General features: G+C 31.3%; 1 long non-coding RNA gene across 1 annotated transcript; it reads right to left on the bottom strand.

The window, feature by feature from the left end:
* Positions 1 to 1,106: 1,106 nt before the first annotated feature.
* Positions 1,107 to 2,367, bottom strand: LOC140692766 (uncharacterized). The gene is made up of 2 exons (XR_012068333.1): positions 2,188 to 2,367; positions 1,107 to 1,280 (listed from the first exon to the last, which is right to left on the bottom strand). It is a non-coding gene; the product is annotated as an uncharacterized lncRNA (long non-coding RNA).
* Between the last annotated feature and the right edge of the window lie 4,361 nt (positions 2,368 to 6,728).

The raw sequence follows: 6,728 nt of genomic DNA, 5'->3' as shown, positions 1-6,728 counted from the left end.
AGAAAATATAGTGTAGAATCTTGAGGGGAGGAAATGAAAGCACCAATTGGAATGCTTTGAGAACAACACAAAGAAGACCATAGATAAAATTACTTCATAAATTCTACCACATGCTGATTGTGCCATCTGAGACTATATCATGTGACCTTTATGATTCCAGGGATGACATAATAAAGACCATGATCCCTGGGCCGGGTCCTGCATTTATCTTCTGTTGTAACACATCCTAACTTAACACTTTTCATACTTTCCAGGATGAACCAGAAACCACTTAGAACTTTTCCCTCTCTCCATGTTTTAGTCTTTTTCCAAATTCTTGCATTTTCTCTTCTTCCTTACAAGAAAATATTTAAATTAACTCCCATATTTTTCCATCAAATGTTCATATCAATCAAATATCTCATTTTTTCTTAGAATAGTAACATAGTCTCCCATTTAACACTTAACACTATTTAAAAAAATAAGTTAAATACAGGTACACATCTATGTTTATTGTTCAAATAAGAAAATTGCAGATATTTGTTGACATTTGCCAACCTCACTTTTAATCTTTGTTATCCTGCATAATCTGGTAGTCCGCTGGTAGATCAGTTGTGATTAGGATGACGTTCATATATTGAAGGTGTCTGATGAATTGTCCTTGAAAGAGAGGTAGCTGATGTATCAGCTATCACTGTCACTGGAAACCGTGGGTTTCTCCCTGGTTGAAGTTTAGAAAAACTCCCTTCATTGGCAGATATGTTATGATATATATTTGGAAAACTAGAATGCTCCAACATCTGTCCAATATAATTCCTCTGTATAGGAGATAAAATGCTGTACTGAGAAGTAGAATTTGTAGTTGTAATGAAGTTCACAACACGGCCATTTGCTTCAGTGTAGCTGCTTTGAGAGTGCCAGTGGACAGTGGTCAACTCATTTAAAATAGAACATTGATCCACTGCAATTTGTTCTGAGGGTCTAACTGACATTGATGATGGAGGAGAAAAATCACCTCTTATCGAGGTATTTGTATCACCAACTATGTGGCTAGAAGAGGGCTCCCTTATTAGAGGCATGTTTAAATTTGCAGAAGGTAAAAATGAACTTTCTCCACTAGTGTCAGCCACAAAACCAGAATTATGATTATCCATATTACCCCCTGCTTTATAGTGCTTCTTGTTGAAATCTTCAGCCAATGAAGACACCAGAGAGGCATTTTTAATCCCAACTCTTCTTTTTATTCTCACTAAAATCTGGGGACAGCCTCGTTTAAAATTTGGATGATGATAGAACTGCAGCTACAACCAAAGTATAAAGATTTTAGTAAGAATTTTAACCAAAAGACAACACTACAATAAGCATAACATATAAAACCTCAGATTTCACGTTTACTATCCAAAGGTAATATCATCAAAATATGAATATTGCTGACATTTTGAAGTTCCTTATTTGGAAAATACACATTTAAATAGTACAGTCATCAAATTTAAGAAGTTAGAATTTGCAGTAACGGTGAATGCCACTTTTGAAAAGCAGCTTTAATACCTTTATTTAGATTTCTGCTTAGATTCATAGTTGCCAGCAAAGTTTCTTATAATATGAATACATAAGGCACTGTCATCATTTTTTAGAAAAATTAAGCATTTTAGCCTTAGTAGTTTTATACAATTTTCAAATTTAGCTTTACATTTATATTACCATAGATTGATGCACAAAATAAAATTTTATATATACGTTACCAAGTGGTAACTAAAGTTTCTGAATACTTTGCTTAAAACAGAGACTTCCTTTTCTTCTGTCAGAAAGACAGCTAGACAAGCAGATCTTTAAATATTCTGTCGTACTTTACTAAACCCATAATGGTTAAGCTGTCTAACTTAACTTTTCATATTTCCAGTTTCAAATATTCTGAAAGGGGCATTTCTTAAAAAAACTTCCTTCTTAAAGACATCTTCACCAATCACTATGGAAGTTCCATTATCATCCCACCAGATGGATTTAAATTGGTCACTCCCAGCCATTTTCCAGAGTTTTCTGGGAAATGTCAGGGAACGAAAATAATTATCTTCATCTGGTTCAGGGACACAACGTGTGTAACATGGCCTTTTTATCAAGGATTCTTCAGACAAATTCTGAGAAGCATTTTCTTCAATCATAGACCTCACGTCCAAGTCCCCAGAGATTGATCACAAAATAGAGATCTACCGGATTTTCCTGAAGCAGTTGGTCCATCTTTACATGACACATCTTGAATTTCTGAAGAAACATATGCCAATTCATATAACTTTTTCTGCAGCTACTTTTCTAATCTGCATGATTTTGAGCACTGCAGCTTCAAATACTGCTTTGGCAGGCCTGAACAAATAAAGTGCTAGGCAACCACAATGGTTCTCAACCTGAGTAGCTGTGACATCACAAAACGACTGGTATCCTATCAACTCAAGGGTAACTTTCAGCCAGTGTTTACTTCTCATTCATTCAGTTAAAATGAAACATATAGAATGCTTATTTTTATACTGTGATCTGCAAATATTATCCCCACAAAAGCTTTTTAAACAATTAAATATTTGAGTCTTTTAATTAAAAACAATGTCCATAGTTTTGAACACAAATTTATGACAGATTTGTGATCAGAGTATAAATAATGCAGAAAATATATAAAATAATTTTAAAGTTTTGGAATTTAAAGTGAAATTTGTGTAAAACCTGTACAGAAAATGTATAACAATTTCATCATCATTTGTAATTAAAGTGAAAAATAATTTGATTTGGGAATGGAAGTATGTATTTATCTGTGTACTTTAGAATAAGTAGCTCTATATTCAAAACATGAGAAGAATAAATATCAGTTTATTTGTTATGTTTATATATAAATTTTTAATATTTATGAAATAAAATTAGATTAAAATAATCAATCAAATTTAAGAAATCCCAAAGCGGAATTATTGTTTAAAATTGAAATTCAGTGCTATAATTGAAACAAATGTAATTTAATATTCTACTTTAAAATTGCAAAAGAAACAAGCTTATTGAATATTTACAAATGTTTATTTTTGCCATTCTTTCACTCAGAGGTTTATCGTTCCCTAGAAGTAATAAAATATCTTGTCATCTTTATAATCCATGCACTTGTGGCTTTTCTTAAATGTTCCAAAATGATGTTGATAAATAGACTTGTGCACAAGATCCTGGGTTCATTAAGCATTACCTCCATTAAGGGGCAAACAAACAAACAATCAAAAAACAAAGATATAACTGCATATGAAGGCTGGGTTGGAAAAGACCAGGTAATACATTTTAGGAAGCAATATTTTTCTCAGTCTTGAAACAGTTGGCATTGTTAGTATAATACGGCATTTTATGGCAAGTGTCTTGTTCACTAATTATAAATAATAGCTATATTCTGTGTCAGTAATCTGTAGTAAATCCAGTTCTACCAAAAGTTATATTCTTTATTTAGAAATAAATTCCATTAAACAGAGGCCAAATTCAAAATGAAAGATAAAATTTTTTAAACAAATAAATGTACCCTCAAGCTACAATGTGAATTTTTCCTTCAATATCTGTAAGTTCCATTCTAAGTAAATATTAGCAACCTGAATCCATGGCACATTATAAGTATTATAAACTGTAGTTTTGTTGGATTTAGTCCTGATTCATAAATATTATTTAACATTCACAAATGAATATATGTGATACCATCCCATTAAAAAAAAGAATTCAAAAAACCTCAAAATATTTAGGAAAATTATTGACTGGTCTGATCTTAACATTTTTATAAAAATATTCTTAAATTCACTCTAGATTGAATGTAACTAAGCATAATAAAAGCCATATATTAAAAACCCATTATTTACTTCAATTTCAATGTTAACATACAGGAAAGTTTTCCTCTCGTCCAGTAATAAGTTAAAGATGCTCATTTTCAGAAGTCCTTAATTACACTACTAGAAGTCCTAACCAGAACATCTAGTCAAGAAATAATATAAAATTCATCAAACTTGTAATAAATCAGTGAAGGTTTTACAGATGACATAATTATGCCTAGATAGAAAACTCTATAGACCCCTCCAGTGACTGTTTGAAATAATGAACAAATTTAGCAAACTTGCAGAATATAAAATCAACACACAAATATCTGTTGCATTTTTCTATAGTAACAACACATTATCAGAAAGAGAATTTAGCAAAACAATTGTGTGTAAATTTATACCAAAAAGAATAAAATAGGAATAAATTTGATAAGTGAAATAAAAGTTCTAAACATAGATCTATATATTACAGGTGCAAAAAATATAAGTAAACAAAATAAATAGAAAGATATTCTGTGCTCATGGATTGTATACAATGTGAGGAAATATTTTAATCTATCTTTTACATGTTCAGTCTCCCCAGCAGTAATTATTGAGGAGAATGTCTTTTCTTAATTTTATACTCTTACTTCCTTTTTCATGGGTTGATTGATCATAGGTGTGAGAGATTATAACTGGTTGCTCTATCTATTCACCAACTGGTGTTGGGAAAACTAGATAGCAGCATCAGAGCAATGGATTTAGAACACTCCTTCACTCCATACACAAGAATAAACTCAAAATGACTTCAACAATTATATGTAAGTCAAGGCACAGTAAATCTCCTAGAAGGAAACATGCACAAAACACTCTGAGATATATCGCAGCAATGATCTCCTAGAACAGACTACCCAGGTAATGGATGTAAGATCAAAATTAGTGAATAGGACCTAATTAAATATATAAGCTTTTTGACAACAAAGGGAACCATAAACAAAGCAAAATTACAACCGACAGGATAAAGAAAATATTTAGAAGTGATGCAACTGACATAGGCTAAATTTCCAAAACATAAAGAATTCATAAAACCTAATAATAATACTTAAAAAAAACAAGAAGCCAATCCGTAAATGGGCAGAAGTCCTAAACAAGCAATTCTCCATTAGAGACATACAAATGACACACAGATATATGAAAAAAGTATTGCTCGCTATCATTATCAGAGAAGGGCAATTCAAAACTATAATGAAGTATCACCTCACGATAGTCACAATGGCCATTATCCAAAGTCCAGAGACAATAAATGCTGGGGAAGCTGTGGAGAAAGGGAACCCTCCTACAGTGTCAGTAGGAATGTAGTTTGGTGCAGTCACTGTGGAAAACAGGATGGGGATTCCTCAAAAGAATAAAAATAGAATTAACATAAGATCCAGCAATCCCACTTCTGGGTATATATCAAAGAGAACCCTAATTCAAAATGTCACCTGCACCCCAAATTTCTTAGCAGTGCTATATACAATAGCCATGATATGGAAGCAACGTTATTGTCCATCAACAGATAACAGTATACAGAATTTATGCCATATGTGCACAATGGAATAATATTCTGCCATAAAAAATGATAATACAATGACATTTGCAGTAAAATGGATGTCCCCATATTGTGTCATTCTAATTGAAGTAAGCCAGAAAGAGAAAGAAAAATAATACATGACATGATATATGTAGAACCTTAAAAAAAAATTTGGATGAGAACACTATGATTTCATCTATAAAACTGAAACACACTAACAGATCTACTTAATAATCTTATGGTTACTGCTAAAAGGGGCTTGGAGAGGATATATTTGGGAGTTGTAGAGTTATAAATGTTATCCACTATATATAAAAATAGATGTTTTCAAAATTTCATTTGTATCACACAGGGCAGTATGTTAAATATTGTGAAGTTAAGTTTAATAAGCACACAAATATATGCATGAAGTGGGACACATTGCTAAACACCACAGATTGACACATTGTAAATGGCAGTACTTCAATGATAAGTAAATGAATAAATACGTAAATAATTAAGTAAATAAATAAATAAATAAATAAATAAATAGTATTTAATAATAAAAGAAATACAAAGATTCACAGTACTTAACTTTACACATCAAGAATCTAGGAGAAAACAGAATGAAGAAGAAAATTGAATGAATGAGAGTAAGGCAAATAAGAAGGGAAACAATTTAAAAGATAAAAAAAAACGAAGCCCGTTTATTTTAAACATAAATTGGAACAACATTTAGGTTGGCTAAGAAAATAAAAACTCAAATAAAATTAGATATAAAAGAGAAGATATTACAACTGATGTTATAGAGATGCATAGCATCATAAGAAATTAACAATACCCAACAATTTGGAATGACCTAGAACTAAAGATAAATTCCCAGAAATATATGTCTTCACATACTGAATCAAGAAGAAATTAGAAAGTTAAATAGAGCACAAGTGTGTATGAGTATATTAGTAATCCATACCTCCCAAGCCAGAAAATATTTACAAGATGAATTTGCTGGTGAAATCTGTGATATATTTGAAGAACCTTTCTCACCAATACTTCCCCAAACCATCTAAGAATTTGAAGGGGGTGAAAGAATCCAAACTTGTTTTATGATTCCAGCTTTATTTGCATAACAATGCTAGAAAGGACATTATATGCAAAATATAGATTATTATCCCTGATGTACATATGTGCCAAAATTTTCAACAAAACAGAAGGAAAATGAATTCAACAACACATTTAACTTATCATACACATACATGATTTAAGGGATTTATCCCTGGGTTTAAGGATACTTCAAAATATTCTAATCAATAAAGGTGACATGCCTCACTAATAGAATGAGAAATAAAACTCACATAACCATCTCAATAGGTGTGGAAAGAGCATTGTATTAATGCAACATCCTT

The sequence above is a fragment of the Vicugna pacos genome, unplaced genomic scaffold (assembly GCF_048564905.1).
Source record: "Vicugna pacos unplaced genomic scaffold, VicPac4 scaffold_17, whole genome shotgun sequence".
In the NCBI taxonomy this organism is placed as follows: Eukaryota; Metazoa; Chordata; class Mammalia; order Artiodactyla; family Camelidae; genus Vicugna; species Vicugna pacos.
The sequence above is the reverse complement of the archived record's forward strand: the minus strand, read 5'-3'. Positions and strand labels throughout refer to the sequence as shown.